At 38.8% G+C, this 16,897-nt stretch overlaps 1 pseudogene across 1 annotated transcript in view; it reads left to right on the forward strand.

Annotated features, from left to right (window-relative positions):
* The first annotated feature begins 5,151 nt into the window (after positions 1-5,151).
* Positions 5,152-16,897, forward strand: part of LOC144535563 (complement C3-like) — a 37,732-nt pseudogene continuing 25,986 nt past the window's right edge. Inside the window, exons 1-15 of the transcript XR_013503676.1 lie at positions 5,152-5,351; positions 7,561-7,756; positions 7,894-8,056; positions 8,243-8,337; positions 8,776-8,864; positions 10,528-10,611; positions 10,743-10,830; positions 11,009-11,111; positions 11,333-11,453; positions 11,866-11,981; positions 12,393-12,530; positions 14,225-14,324; positions 14,427-14,521; positions 14,637-14,831; positions 14,915-15,070. The product of XR_013503676.1 is annotated as a complement C3-like (transcript). The remainder of the gene's footprint in view (positions 5,352-7,560; positions 7,757-7,893; positions 8,057-8,242; positions 8,338-8,775; positions 8,865-10,527; positions 10,612-10,742; positions 10,831-11,008; positions 11,112-11,332; positions 11,454-11,865; positions 11,982-12,392; positions 12,531-14,224; positions 14,325-14,426; positions 14,522-14,636; positions 14,832-14,914; positions 15,071-16,897) is intronic.

Below are 16,897 nucleotides of genomic sequence, written 5' to 3' on the forward strand. Positions count from 1 at the left end.
ATCTGGTGCAGAGTTAAAGCACAAGTTAATTTTTTTAATTTATTCTTTTTATAAAATTAAATTATTAAAATTACAATTTTCACTCTGTTATTACACACAGGCCTGAAATACACACACATGCTCAGGTCCTTTTACAAGAACAAATGGAGAGATGTCAGAGTGAGTGGGCTGCGACTGCTGGATGCCCTGAGCAGTTGGAGGGGTTCGGTGCCTTGCTCAAGGGCACCTTGGCAGTGCCCAAGAAGTGAAATGGCATCTCTCCAGGTACCAGTCCACACTCCTTACTTCAGTCCGTACGGGGACTTGAACCAACGACCCAACTCCCTACAGACTGAACTACTGCCACCCCCATAATAGAGAAATACTAAAAAAAAAAAAAAAAACCTGCAGATGGATGACCTGAGTGATAACAACCTGTCAAGAAAATATGCTTCTCTCAGAGCTTAGATTACCAGGGGAAATAATCTAACACTGACTGGACTGACAGCTAAATGAAGCAATGATGTCACTACCACGACTTTGTCAAAACAAGAACTGTAGAATTGTCACACTACAATTCTCCTTTAGAAAAAGAAATGGCACAATTCTGTGTTGCCCATGTCTGTAAATCGTTCTTCCTTCAATACATTTCAGTCCAAAACAAAAATACAATAAAAAGTATGAAAGTTCCCACAGAGGTCAATGCGCGCACACACACACACACACACACACACACACACACACACACACACACACACACACACAAATAAAAACAAAAAAGTGCTTGTTTCAGCTACTACCCCTTTTATATTGTAGTAAATTAAACATATTTATGCTTTAGACTTGAAGATCTTGGGCTCCAGGAAGCTGTATGTAATTCTTCTTTAGGTTTTGATATGTTATAGACAAAACAATACACAAAGAAAATAATCAGCAGATTAATATATAATAATAATAATAATAATAATAATAATAATAATAATAAGTGTTGGTTGTAGTTCTTTAATGCTGAAATGCCGTTAAATGTACAGAATAATTACAGAAGTTACATCTTTACTAAGAAATTCCATCTTTATAAAATCAATCAATACTGTACCTGCATTGCTATCCTTCACACACGACAACCTTTGTGACTGGGATGAGTGTAAATGAGTCTATAAATGAACATATAATATGTTGACATTGACAGAACACCAAAACTAAAGTATAGGAACCACAGAGTTAATCAAACTCATTAATATAATGGTGCCATAAATGTCCTTTCACGTGACAGACACGGGTAATTTTTCTCCTGGAAAGAAAAAGGTGTTTGACTAATTCTGAAAAGATCCATATCCTCCCTAACCCGATAAACAATCACACCGACACTGACACACCCACCGAATGTTTAACATTATGTTGCTACAGACTGCTGCATGTCTGTGCACGGCGGAATGCAGCAGGTCCTGCTATACTACTACACCTGTTTAACCGGTGTCCTGGCCCCTCAGCTCAGGTGAGCCTGCTGCTGCTGCAGCTGTCAAATGACAGGTGAAACCGCTGATACTTTAGTTGTGAAGGAGCTTCCCAGGCTCTCTGACTCACGAAGACACTCAGAAACTGTTTCGGTTGTTGTTCGACCTGTAGGCCTACGTGTTGTCTTCTTTTGAGGGGATAACCTAGATATTTGAGCAATTCAGCGGGATTTAGGCCTACCTGCCGGTTTTCGAGCGTCCAGATGAGATGACCGACGACGTGCCCTGTGGTGACCCTTAGTTCAAAGGAAGATGCTCTGGCAAACCGACAAAACTCTTAATCCAGTCAGTGGTATGTATGTTCGCGGCATAGCTAAAACTATTTTTTCCCACGCTCACCTGTCTGTCCATATGCAAATGCGCGTGTCCACGTGTCCCATCTGTGCCAATCAGAAACAGCTTTTTGTCACTCTCTTTCTTTCTTTCTTTCTTTCTTTCTTTCTTTCTTTCTTCTTTCTCTCTCTCTCTCTCTCTCTCTCTCTCTCTCTCTCTCTCTCTCTCTCTCTCTCTCTCTCTTTCTTCTTATTGTGCAATTTTTTTACTTTCTTATATTTTTATTTTATTTTGTAGGTTACTTTTTAAACACAAACCACATAGCTCAGTACAGGGAGCAAGTGTATTGATTCTGTTTGCCAAATCATCAATCACTCATCACTCACACTGATATCATGAAGGTTTAATAATTAGAGAGAAAAGGCCTTGTGCAAGATTAGAAGGCTGTTTGTCAGCTGAGGAAAGTCCAGTGTGGCCTAGTTTCATTATTACTAAGCAAACAAACTAGTCATGTCCAAATAGTAGAACTCCTGTCGACATGCAGAACAAAGACACACTGACTGCTCAAGGTGGAAATTGGAGCTTATCAGAAGTTAAAAATTAAATAAAAAGATCCAGAATAAAAGTTAAGCACAAAGACATAGGCCTAATGTCATTTTTTATACTCAAGTCACATAAAGAAGCCTCCTTTGTTTTTCTAGTAGCCAGATGCTTTGTGGCATAGGTGGAAAGTGTTAAAATTTAGTTCTCAAGCAGATGTACTGTACTGTTCAGTGTGAGCTCTAAAAGGGCGACAAATCAACCTTATCCTAAATGGAAAAACTCTTTGAAATGCAACAACAACTTTGCCTGAATGTTCACTGTAGCCAATATAAATGTGGCCAACTGCTAACTGTGTTTGGTGGTCCACAGTATGTGCACTTAAATGCAATTTAAAATGCTATTACGTAACAGTTAACTGGAATAAAAGTAAATATTTGCAAAAAGAGTATAGCTATAACAAAGTTACATTGTATGTTGTTTGAAAAAATAGTTTGGCATTTTGGGACATATTATTTGCTTTATTTTCGAGAGATAGATAAGAAGATTGATTCCATTCTTTGTCCATTAAATATGAAGCTACAGCCGGTTAGCTTAGCTTAGCACAACGACTGGAAACGGGGGAAACAACTTGCCTGGCACAGTCCAAATGTAATATTCATCTTTCAGCACCTCTGAAGCAAATTAATTAACAAAACATGCTATTTCAACACGTCGTTTAAATAGAAAATGCACCTGCGCCCATCTGTGCGCCCATGGGCATGCTGGTCTTACAGAGAGGTGTGTTCAGGTGCATTCCTGACGTATTGCTATTTTGAAACAGTGGAAAGTGATCGCGCCATTGACCAACAAAAATCTGGTCTAAAGTCAATAACGTAGCATTCACTTCATGCACGATCAGATCGGTTTCTTCTCCCGAAAATCTCTCCTTCCAAATCCACCATCATAATAGCAATGCGCCAAGGTACAAACGCGTCTGGCACCTTGGTTTATTATGCCCCCCAACACACAGCTATGATTAATTAAGACATGTAAGTACAACCCTTTTAAACAATGCGCCTGGCGCACGGACCCTTTTTTCCGCCGTTTAACTAGCAAAGGTGGATTCGTACACGCCCTCAACGCACCTGCGCCAGACGCTTCACGCCGTGCGCTTAGATCGTTAAAATAGGGCCCCATAACTCCCAAGCCTGTGTGCAGTAGTTCAAAAGATTAAAGTGAATTTTGAAACAATGTTGTGGATGTATAATAACATCCACAACATTGAATCAATTGAATCAAATATCCAAAGAATGATCTGGATACTTATATAGGATATATACTTGTTGCTGTTGTTATTGGAGAAAATTCCTTGCTAGCCCTAAATTTACTTTGACCCACATTGTCTGTGTGCATATGCACTATGTTTGATTATGTGTAAGTATGCTGATTCAGCAGGCTCACAATAATAATTACAAGATTAGTAAAAAGTAGTCATTTAAAAAAAACATAAGTTTAGAATAGCCTTTTCTGTAATTTTGTAGTGAACTGTTCATTCGACTGTATAACCCTCATTGATTTTCTACTGTTTATCTTTTTCCTCAGAGCGGAGATAACAAACCTTCTCAACTGCTGCTGGGAAATCATATGAATGTGTGTTTGTATTTACATAGCTGTAGAAATCTGTTGGATTAACATGAAAAAATATGTATATCAGTTGCACATATTGACAACACATTCATTAAATTCATGTTCAATTCAAAGGTCTTGTATTAAAAAGTTCTGTATTATGTTCAATATATTCAATTACTAAACTAACTTGTATACAGAATGTTTTCATGTTCAATCAACCCAATCTGTTAGAGCTCACGCCATTGAACAATACAGTTTAGATATGTTTGGTTTATCAATTCTACATGAATATGTCTAAAATCTGATTTCTGGTGAAAGTATTTTGTGCATCATTATTCCTGCTCCTGTTAAATATGTGAAGTACATTTACTGCTGTACATTTTTGAAAGCAAAAATGTCAAAAAGCATAAAACACAGTTCTTGCACAAAATAAATTCTATTTGGTCAAAGAATACTGTACATTTCTACCAAAAGCTTGAATGGAAAACATTGTACAGTGCAATTCAAACAAGTTTAAGTTGTATACACTGCATATATACCAGAACCTAATAAAACACACTTACGTGCCTAAAACATATACCTTATGACAAATACAAATGTTTAAAAATGTTACGTTCGGACATACTTCAAATCATTTTGTCATGTCACTGGACTGCTAAATGCTGTTTTTGTCTCTCTTTGTAAGAGACCTTAATAAAAACACTACAGTTTTATCAAAGGTAAGCAGGACAGTTAGATCCAAGAGGAACACTGCATGTCTAAAAGGAACAACCTCAAAAAAACAGTTAAAAAGCAGGAATGAGGTCACATACAAACGAAATTCCAAGTCCATGAGATATTTCCAAATGCTGTTATCCAAGTCTTGCCACACCATATTCCACTTGCATAATACATATATGCACAATACATATTATTCAAAATTCCTGCATTTAACAATAAAGTCACTTGTAAAACGAGGGGACAGGGTATGAAGGTAGCCACTTTAAAGGGACTGTTCACCCCAAAATAAAAAAATAGCTTTATGTTATTTATTTATATTTTCACGACACTTTGTGCACCACAAGCCAAGTGCCATTTAGTTCTATTGTACTTGCGAGAACCTCTACTGCCGATAAATCCAACAGTGCGCAACTCACACCAAAACGATCCAGATTGATAAATAGCAATACAGGTAAAAAGAAAAGAATTGTGTTTTTCATTTATCCTAAACATAATATGCACCCTGACACGAGAGAAAAAATTGAAGAGGAGGACTGGTGAGACATCATTGAGGTGAAGTGGAGGTGGTGATTGAGGGTGGATAAAAGGAGGGTGCTGCAGAGCGACAGTCTACAGCGGATCAGGATCAGGCTGAAGGATGAGTAGGACTCAGCTGTGGCTGCTGGCCTCTCTGGCCTTTGTCTCTCTGACTTCTCTGGCTGATGGAGCTCCATTGTAAGTAGACCTGCCTTACCTTTACCTTCACCTTACGCTTTGGGAAACAACAACAAACTTTGAGCTACCACAAGTTTTAAAGAAAGTTTGTTTTGTGCAATAAGGCAGGCCTGCTTGGTTCTTTCGGGGAATGATTGTAAAGATTTACAAAGACTATGTTTACTCTGTAACTGGGACGTTTTGTGACTGATTGGCTGGAATTGTCATGTACGAAGTACACACCGCGATACACTGCTAAGAGCAAATTACGTTTAACCATATATCTAGCTAAATTAAACAACTCACGTTACTGTATCGTGTGAACAGTTAACTTCCGAGACCATTTTGCAGAGCCAGCTTCGCTGTGTCGCCCAAGACGATTGTGAGAGCATTCTATCCTAGTGAGAGCATACTATCTTTCTAACAAACCTTACTCCCCAGCGCTCTGGAGATAGGTCTTGCAAATGTGAGACTATCATCAAGGTAATCAATAGATCAGTAATTGTGTGTGAAGTGCTGGAGCTCATGATTGTCATTTGAACAAATAGGTTTGTTTTCTTTGTGTAACGCTGTGTGTCCGTTGGACTGATAGTGGATGTGTCCCCTAAAGATTATGGTGCGGGAAGGATGGAATGGCCACACAACTCTCTTGCTCTCTTTAATCTGGTGTAAAAAATCACAACAGCACACAGTCTTCATCAACAGCGTGTTATGCAGTTGCAAGCGTTCATATCTCCAGCTTCAATGTTTTTCTCTTCTCTTTCTCTGACTTTCACTTCATAAATGCATTTTCACATTACAATGCTATTTTAGTCTTTTCTTTACAGTTGAGTGTGATTGTATAGTGGTTTTATAAAGTAAGATTTTAAATAGAGCAGCAAAAGCATTATTTCGTATCTATATAACATATTTCTAGAGCAGTATTAAAACATTCTGAATGCACATTTTGTCCACAGACAATAAATGGAAAATGGAACGCCATTTATTTTTCTATTTACGACATATTGCCGTAGTGCAAAAACATTGTGCGTGGCTAGCTAACATTAGCTTGGCATGCTACTAAAAGTGGCACTAGTAGATAAAGTTACTATTCCTGCACATACGTGTCTGCAACTTTCAGATGACATGCTAGTACCGCTTATAATCAAAATATACGTTACTGATAAACTGATACTGGCGGGTGGCAGTAGCTCAGCCCTTGTTATTGTGTGTTGTTATCTGGTTGGGAACCAGAGGGTCGCAGGGTCAAGTCCCAGTACGGACCAAAGTACAGAGTGTGGATTGGTAGCTGGAGAGATGCCAGTTCACCTCCTGGGCACTCCCAGGTGGTCTTGAGCAAGGTTCCGTACCCCCACAACTGCTCTGGTCCAGCACTGGCAGCCCACTCACTCTGACATCTCTCCATTTGTGCATGAATAGGTCCTGAGCATGTGTCTGTTTGTAGTGATTTCTAACAGAGTGTAAATTGTAATTTCAATAAACAGTAAAAAAACACACTTTTAAAACGTTAAAAAGTTTAACGTATCAGTAGCCACACTGTTCGCATACTCCAGCTTCAATGTTTTTCTCTTTGCTGAAGGCATGTACGGTGCGCAATAAGAAACACTATGCCAGTTGCATTATTAACCCACCTGGTGGCTTCAAAACTATACATATTTAAACAACACATCTATTTTGTAGAAATTCATGAAGGCTATTTCCAACTGTTACATTTGGTAATTTGGTTGAATTGAAACTTTAACTCACAGACTCTAAGACAGTGGTTCTCTAACATAAAACTGAGGGGTCAGAAGATCATTAAAGGAATACGTAAGGGGGGGAAAAAAACATAATTTAGTTTTAGTAATTAGGTTTTTTTTGACTTCCTATCATTTTTCTTTTTTTCTTGTGAAATACTGGAAATGTTCCCCTCTTCAAGCACATACATATCTCAGAGAAAAAGTCACACTTAGTAAGGCCAATAGCTGTGACAAAGGGTTACAAGGACATTTTTAAGGAGTCATATGCAAAACAGGTCAGGACTTCTGTAAGAGATTCACTCTTAAAACAAATACACCTATAAATCATGTATATAAACACTGGCAACTCTCCATTATAATGTATGTATTTTATAGTGCTTAAAAAAGAACATGTTTTTCAGTATATCATGAACACTTCTGGTGTCACGTCTGCACAGGGACTGCAGTATATTCACATCAATATCTTTCTCTCTCTCACTGCTGCTCTGCAGGAAGGTGATGTCTGCCCCTAACTTGTTGCGGGTAGGAACAGCAGAAAACATCTTTGTGGAATGTCAAGACTGCACTGGGGAAAACATCCCGGTCGAAATCAACGTGATGAACCATCCATACAAAAACAGACAGCTGACATCCACATCTGTGACCCTTACCAGTGCAAGAAACTTCCAGGAGCTCAGACAAATAACTGTAAATCAAATACCGTCACACTGTATATGCATGTTACTGTTACTTGGCTTCATTTTCTAACACAACCACAAAGAATGTAGATATAAATCCAGAAATGTAAATCTTGATGCACATACTGCTCATCATACTGGTTTCAGATCCCTCCTGGAAGCTTCAGTAAGGATCCTAGCATAAAGCAGTATGTGTATCTGCAAGCTCAGTTCCCTGACCGACTGCTGGAGAAAGTTGTCTTAGTGTCCTTCCAGTCCGGGTACATCTTCATCCAGACTGACAAGACCCTTTACACCCCCAACAGCAAAGGTAAGTTCAATACTAGAGCTACATAAGAAACACACTGACTCCTTTGTTTTTCCAGAATGTAATGATTGTACTGTAAATTAAAGTAAAATGAACCCCTCTTGACATAAGTGGAATAGTAAATTCAAAAATAGATACACCTTCCTCCAACCTTCAGCAGCAAAAGGAACCTCTTTCTTTCTCTGTCAGTTCATTTCAGGATGTTTGCAGTGACGCCCCGTATGGAGTCGGTAGAGAGGGATGCCGAAACTCAAACTGATGCTTCTATTGCCATCGAGATTGTGGTATTGTATTTCATTTTTGATAAGCACAGATTGTAATGTAATGTTTTATATGTAGTCAGCTGTAACTGAGAGCATGACGCCTCTTAGTGAGGTGATATTACAAATCCTTGAAAGTAGATAATGTTCATAATAATGACCGAAATTAAAAAACACATCCACAGTTAACCTTGTGTCTTTGTTAGGTTTCATGACTCTAGTAAAACATGTCCTGCTACTTACTGTAAAAATAAATGCAAGAAAAAATAAATCTAGTGGTCAAGTTGCACATTGAACTCTTCTTTCAGTGGAAGTGTGAAGAGTGTTTTAGAAATACCCGAAAAAGTGGATTGTAGACAAAATAATTTACATACATAAAATATAGCATGGACTTAAAGCAATTTTTAAACTGGCACAGCTCTCTGTTTATATGGTTGTTCATATGTTATATGGTTGTTTTAGACCCCTGAAGGCATCATTTTACCACTTGATCCAGTCTCTTTGAAATCAGGGATCCACTCTGGAGATTTCAAACTCACTGAAATTGTCAGGTTAGTATTTTATTTTCATTTAATTTCTATACATTCTGTTCTTTAGTAGTGCATTTAGCAGTCCCTCCAGGATTTCGCGGCCTTTTTTTGAGATTGTTGCGGCCCAAAATGCCTGATTTCGTGGGAGCTTTTGTCAAAAGGCACGATAAAAGTTGCGATGTCTTTTGTATGTTTGTTGCAATGAAGTTGGAGGAGACAGTGAAAGTTGCAAAACAAAGTAGTGATTTTGTTTTGTAACGTTCTTTAAAAATAAAAAAGAAACTTGTTTTGGGGAGAATAAAACTACTCTGGGCTGAGATTTCCTAGTAACCTTACCAAAAAGGCTCAGGATGCTGCAAATGTTAGTATAATATGAAATGGCTGGTGGGTTTAAGACAAAAAATAATAATTTATTGAATGAATCAAATCTGAACATATGTGTCAGTGGCTTGTTGATCTTTACATTGTTAGTTAATTTCCTATCCTGGCCTGGCCTGGGACACTCATTCATACGGTTTGATAAAGTAACGTTACTTATTGGACTTTAACTTATCATTGCACTTACAATAATGAGCATAGCTGTCCTCAATTTAGGTCATCGTGTCGTCTCATCTCCGGTTTTTCCTGCATCCACCGTGTGTGTTTGTGTGTGTGCGTGCGTCAGTCACGGGGGGAACTGAGCAGCCCCACCCACTGCAGAGAGCCGACAGGATTGAAACAGCAACAGCTTTCAGCGACTTTAGAGAGAAAAAACATTACAGCGTACATTAATGTTAAAATGTATACAGGTTGGCAGGACGGTCTGAAATGTTTTGAAATGTCTTTCGCTTTATGTTTTGTTGGTAAATGTGAGATGTTCGAGTCAGTCACACAGTTCATCAGAACCAAGGAAATGATCAACCTATGGCCGTTCTCACTCCCGCTTGGTCATTGGCTCTCAGAGTCACATACTGACGGCACGTGGGACTGCTGGGATTGGTTGAAGTTGCGGGAAAATTCAAGTTATTGGTCAAATTTGCGGAAAAGTTGCGGTGATTGGTCAAAATTGCGAGTTGCACCAAATTCGCGGTGATTGATTGAATTCACGTGAATTGGCGCAATCTCGACATCACGAAATCCTGGAGGGACTGATTTAGATCTTAACATGGAACAGGTGACCTTAATTCAAAACATTAATATCTTAAATCATTTAAGATTATGCAAAGCAAGTTTCAATATGTTTATGTGATCTTCCTACGATTATTTTCCATGTTGCCAATATAGTGTATGAACAACTACTAAACCAAAATGATTTATTTCTGTGGTAGAGATATATTAAACATGAAGTCAGAGTCCTTCACACATGTCCTGTTTTCTGTGAGGAGGTTCTGGGTGTCCAGAGGCAAAGACAAGATAAATACCTTGGACACCAATGGACTAAAATAATCATCCTAATAATGCAAAACACCGTTCTACAGTATTTATTGTGCAGTTTGCTGGCCAACCTGAAAACTTTAAACCAATTTTTTTTTCTGTAGTTACTGCTCTCTGTATTTAAACGTCAAGTATATCTCAATTTGTGTACGATATAAATAGCTTCAGATTCACTTCTAACTTGATATTGATATATTTTTTGCTTTATTGTGTGTGTGTGTGTGTGTGTGTGTGTGTGTGTGTGTGTGTGTGTGTGTGTGTGTGCGCATAGTCTCGGACTGTGGAAAGTGGTGGCGAAGTTCCAGAGCAACCCACAGCAGAGCTATACTGCAGAGTTTCGAGGTCAAAGAATATGGTGAGCCCCATGAACTGCACTTTTATTTATTGTAACATATTAACAGATTTATATTTAGTATTTATAAAGCTATAACATTCATTAATTTTTTATTTGATTGGACCCACAATAAAACTCCTTTCATTTTTCAGTGCTGCCCAGTTTTGAAGTTAAACTGATTCCTGTTAGCTCCTTCTTCTACGTGGACAGTCAAGAGCTCACCATCAACATCAAAGCTACGTATGTGAAGGTTTTGGTTTTGTGGCTTTAGAGACCTGATTGGGATATTGATTGCAGGAGAAAATAAAGGGTGATGTTCAAGGGTGGCCTCTTACTCTTTTAGTCTGTTAGTCATTTAATGTTTTTTTATTTACTTTCCTTGTTTACTTCATTGTGGGTCTAAACATTGTTAATTCAGGTATCTGTTTGGTCAAGAGGTGGATGGGACGGCCTACGTGGTGTTTGGGGTTATGCAAGAGGGTCGTAAGAAGAGCTTTCCAAGTTCTCTTCAGAGAGTGCAGGTGAGCACATACGTAGACATCTGTTGATTGGTCATTCTGCCGTATGCAGTATAATGTATGTTATACAAACGTACAGCTTGGCCTTTACCAGTGATACAAAATCTGCAAGACTCTAAAACATGAAAAAGGACACCTATAGTATACCTCCAATTGTTCACTGACTGTATTACTGTACCACTGTACTGTATTTCAAGATGCATTTTTCTATTATGTCACATTAGATAGAGGGAGGTATTGGAGTGGTCAAACTGAAGAGAGAGCACATCACACAGACCTACCCAAACATCCTTGAGCTGGTGGGGAGTTCCATATATGTTGCTGTCAGTGTGCTGACGGAGAGCGGTAAGAAAGAAAGACTGTGTTTGTGCTTGTATACTATGTTTGATCATGTGTGGGTTGAATTAACTATCATTACTTTTTATTTTTTATTTCTTATTTTTTATTTATTATTATTATTATTATTATTATAGCAGCCTGCGCAACATGGGGATCACCTTTTGAACCATGTACACACTAGTTGCTCTTTGGCTAGCAATGGCAACCAGAGTGTTATCCTCCCCCAAAAAATAAGTCATATCAGCATTGTGGACAATAATAATAATAATAATAATAATAATAAGAAGAAGAAGAAGAAGAAGAAGAAGAAGAAGGAAAAATAAAAAAACACATCATGATATGTTGTTCTGTATCAGTTAATCTAAAAGAAAGTAAACAGATGTTAAAATCACTTTTGTGTTTCTGCATTTATTCACAGGTGGTGAAATGGTGGAGGCGGAGTTGAGAAGTATCCAGATTGTTACATCACCTTACACTATCACCTTTAAGAAAACGCCCAAATATTTCAAACCAGGAATGTCCTTCGATGTTGCGGTAAAGTACTTATTTAGATTTATATAAATTAACAGCAAAAGTATTTTTATATTTCTACTTAAATAAGAAAAATCCTTTACAGAAAACATTTCATTACTGAATACAGTTACTCTAAAAATGCAGATACAAACACAGATTGTGGTTTATTCTAAATATAAAAGTTGCAAAACTGTTTTAATATGAAATATTTTCATCTGTCATGGATTTTCATTATGAATCAAATATTTTCTCAAACAAGTTAGATTCCAGAGAAAAAGAAAAATTCACCCATTTGGGTCACTATGTACTATCTACTTTAAATCAAAATACTCAGTGCACAGCTAGTGCTGTTTGCAGAAAAAATAATCTCATATCATGAGTCAACTTAATAAATTTTTCTGATTGTTCAGCTGTTTGTGTCTCTGATGGCAGGTTGAAGTTGTGAATCCTGACGGCACTCCGGCAAAAGGTGTTGCAGTGGTGGTCGACCCAGGCCAGGTGGAGGCTTTAACCGCAGCCAACGGCATGGCAAAGATTACCGTCAATGCAGGTGCAAGTCTGGCAATCACCGTAAGTCTCTATATTTTTTATGTTTATTTTTTTGCATTACAACCTGATTGGCAAATGGAAGCTTAAAGGGTAATTTGGTATTTTTCAAACTGGACCTTATTTTCCCATGCATTGATATCTAAGTAGTCTCGCTTTAAGGAAACGAACATCATGTTCCTAATTATGTAGAATAGGTTGTCGGTTAAAATACGAGAGCCGAGGCAATTTGGTGAATGCCATCACGACGGAAGAAGTGGCGTTTCCAGAAGATGTTAAAATTGTCAATGAAATCTACGTTGTGGACTGTGCAGGCAGTCTGAAGCCAGGCGTTGAGGCTAAGAGAACGACTAAAACGGCCCAGGCTGCCAAACTTCAGAGGACTGACAGGAAAATTCATTACAACCAACATGAAGAATGATGTCACAGGCGTGAGGATGATTGGCAAGGACGCTGGGAATCTTTTCCATTATATCAGTTAAAGGAGAATTCTGGTCGATCTCAACACGTAGCTCTGTTGTTTGTACATTTGGAGTGCTGTCAGTAGCGAGAAAAGTTAAAACAATTGCCTACACCGTGTTATCCTCCTGCTACAGTTTGCACTCAGGAGGCTGAAACAGGGCAAGTTTTAAACGTGCTTTTAGCCTCGTAACATTTTCGAGATGTCATTACAAGCGCCTACACATGTGAAGTGATTCCTTCCGAGTGAACACAGTGAATCTGACTGCAGTAGATGTGAAAGAAATGCATAAGTTAAAGTTAAAAGTTGTGCTTATTCAGCTCTGTTTAGTTCCGGTGTTGAGACAGCAAGACTTCGGGACCGTCTACAAACTACAACACCAAAAAGAGATAAAATATTTATCAATTTAATGATTAAATAAGGTAGTGTCTCCAGACTTACCTCAATTATAACTTGTCTCAAGCTAGTTGTACTACAGCACTTTGCTGTACAAATGCAAAAATAAGCATTTGCCTATTTTTGAAAATATTTTTGTAGCTCTTTCCTACCTGGGTGACAGCTCTATCAAATCAAGTAGAGTTGTCCCTCAGCCTTGCAGCTCTACGCTGATTTTACGATTTCATAGCTGATTTCCGTGGTTCTGCTACTCATTTATTGTATTGTAAGTATGTGAATGCTGAAGATAGTGTAGTTGAGCATCTTCAAGCAAGACCAAGATATCTTTTTCCAAAACAGAGCTAAAAAGAAAGCAAATATTGGCAATGCATTAATGCTAATGTTCTGTGTCTGAAGATGTTAAAAGTACAGTACATGTTTGCCACAACAGCTTTTTTAAGCCAATGCTGCAAAAATTAGAGGTCACGCATGTTAATGTTGTTCTGCCCCATGGTGGCCAAAAATCGAATAATGCAGCTGTAAGTAACAAACTGAGTTGAGTTGTAGTTTTAGCCGATGCTTATTGAATGTTAATTTTAAGTGTCTTACCTAGACCTTGCTCAGTTAAATGACAATATTTAATACAGCTATGCAATGAAACAAAAGAATGAAGCATACCAACAGCCATCTTTATGTTGTACTGTCAAGCTATTGTATGAAAATCCTTTTCAATTCTTTTTATTATTATTATTTTTGTTGGTCCATTAAGTGTTTTTTTTATTGCTAGGCTACTGCCAGGCAAGGTCTTCATAGGATAGGATAGACTTGAGACTTTTTAATGTATTATTTAATCATCTGTTTGCATATACTTTGTTAATTGCAGGCAAGGACCAATGGATCTCATATTTCACATAGAAGGCAAGCATCAGCCACCATGGTAGCTCTCCCATATACCACTCAAAGCAACAGCTACATTCACATAGGTAAGGGACATCCTGAAATAACATTAGATGTTGAAAAAAAAGGTGGTGGAATTGAAGTATGCACCATGCACTACATCTTTTCACAGCATGTCACATTTGCAGGTGTGGACACAGCTGAGCTGGAATTAGGAAACAACCTCAAAATCAGCCTCATCCTCAAGAGGAAGGAAAATCATGACATTGACATCACATACCTGGTGAGAGATGTTTTACACCTGCATGTGTGCATATATAACTTTTTTTTTTGTTGCATCCCACAACCTGTGTAGTCGATACATGTCAGATAAGAACTAAGGTTATCTGTGTCCATAGATCCTGAGCAGAGGTCAACTTGTAAGAAATGGGCGTTACAAGACGACAAGAGGCCAAATACTGATTCCCCTTACAGTCACTGTTACCAAAGAAATGCTGCCATCGTTCCGCATCATAGCCTACTACCACACAGATGGCAATGAAGTGGTATCAGACTCTGTTTGGGTGGATGTAAAGGACTCCTGCATGGGCTCGGTGAGACACAGATAATACGATTTTTTTATATAGTCTAACTGCTTTAACGTTGCCTCATTCATTGACCTCCCCTTCACATTTAGCTGAGGCTGGAATCATCCAAACCCGCTCCATCCTATGAGCCTCGCAGGATGTTTGGTCTTAAGGTCACTGGAGACCCAGGGGCTACAGTGGGACTGGTGGCAGTTGACAAAGGCGTCTACGTCCTAAACAACAAGCACCGTCTCACCCAGAAAAAGGTAATTTCTTAATTTTATATTTAACAAATATAATGTGTGACAGTGATTTAATTTAAAAAAATATACATGTATACATTAATTGTTAGCGTTTGAATTCAATAACATCCAGTATAAATTTGTCCTGCACTAAATACAATGCATGTGTTAATATGTCTCGTAAATGTGTTCAATGCTTTATAGATATGTGTTTAAGAGACTCCATTGTGTACGGAAGAGGATTAGGGCCAAATGTGAAAAATGTATTTGAGTTCTTAGATTAAATACAGAATTCAGACTTCTTCTGAATCATATCATATATATGATATGGCATTAAACACATTTACGAGACACATTTACACACGCAATGTAAATACTGCAGGACGAATTTATACTGGATATAATATACATGTAATTATACTCTAATAAGTCTAACATTTTTAAGTTTAAAAAAAAAGGTCAGAATTCTGAGACTGATCCTCCATGAATTATTACTGTCCACTATTCCCTCCCGTTTTCTTTCCTGCTCTGACTTCGACGATTAATTAGAGCTGCATCTCATGGCCGTTATTTGATAGGTCCTCGGTCCTCGGCTGAACCGGAAGTTGTTCTGTCCATCCTCGGTGAAGGCTGTCTCAAAGCCCTGAGCCGTGCAGTTGAAGGAGTTGCTAACTCTGCCCAAACAACTGACAGATTCATGTGACGCTTCAGAGGAAAGGACATCTCATCCCTCCACAACACATTTGCTTGTTGCCTCTCTCCTCCGATGATTTCCTCGCTTCTTTCCCGCGCCTCCCAAGTGAGAGGGAGTAAGACACGAGGAAGGGAATCAAGTGGAGGAGTCGGGGATGCAAATTCAGGGCTATGGGAGCCACTCTCAGTGCTACGGATAAAGATTAAGGCCACAAAATGTACTTTTTAAGTTAAAAAAAAAAAGTCAGCAATCTGAGAATTAAGTCAGACTTCTTGCTTTTTTGTCAGAATTCTGAATTTAAACTCAGAATTCTGAATTTAAAAAAACATTTTGTGGCCCTAATCTTAATCTGTAGTAGTGAGAGTGGCTTTGAACAAGCAGATGTGTTTAATAGAGGAGACACACCAGCCCGATAATCGGCCGTTGGACCGTCTGGCGAGGTCGGTGACTCGAGTCTGTTCGGTGTGTCCTGTGCCGTCGGCCGTCCGAGGAGCTGTCGGCCTTCATTTGGGCCGACCCGACATGTTCAGTCTGGAGACAGGCCCGGGCAGTCGGGACTCGCCCGGAAATGGGGAGCGGATGAGCCGCTCAAAATCTGATGAAAATCTTTTAAACTGACCTTTGTTGATCCGAAATGAAGACAGATTCAGAAACTGCACGGCCTATTTCTCGCTTAAAATGTTTTCAGAAACACGTTTCAGTGAACTATTTTAGTACAATATGAGATCGTATTCTGAACAAGCCGCCATGACAGTCTGGTTGTGAATTTCCGGAGAAAAAAGAACCACGTGACGCGTTCGTCCAATCAGCTGCCGGTTTTCAATTTCTGGGAAATAATCAGACTGTTAATGGAAACAATACAGCGCCGCTTGCTGCTATGGAGACGTATTACGTTTCGCACACGCGCAGAGCGTATGCTCAAGTCGGCATCGCCTCAGTGTGTTCTGAGACACTTTTTGGACCTCGGGGACCCGACCGATCAGTCCAACTGCCTTTTCTGCCGACGGTCGGCCCGTCTGGTTGGTTTGTCAGGGCCTTTAGAAGGATTTGACATCCTTTCCTCTGAAGCGTCACATGAATCCATCAGCTGTATGGGCGGAGTTAGCAACACATGAGATGCAGCTCTAGTTAATCATCGGGGTCAGAGCAGGAGAGAA

The sequence above is a fragment of the Sander vitreus genome, chromosome 2 (assembly GCF_031162955.1).
Source record: "Sander vitreus isolate 19-12246 chromosome 2, sanVit1, whole genome shotgun sequence".
Classification (NCBI taxonomy): Eukaryota; Metazoa; Chordata; class Actinopteri; order Perciformes; family Percidae; genus Sander; species Sander vitreus.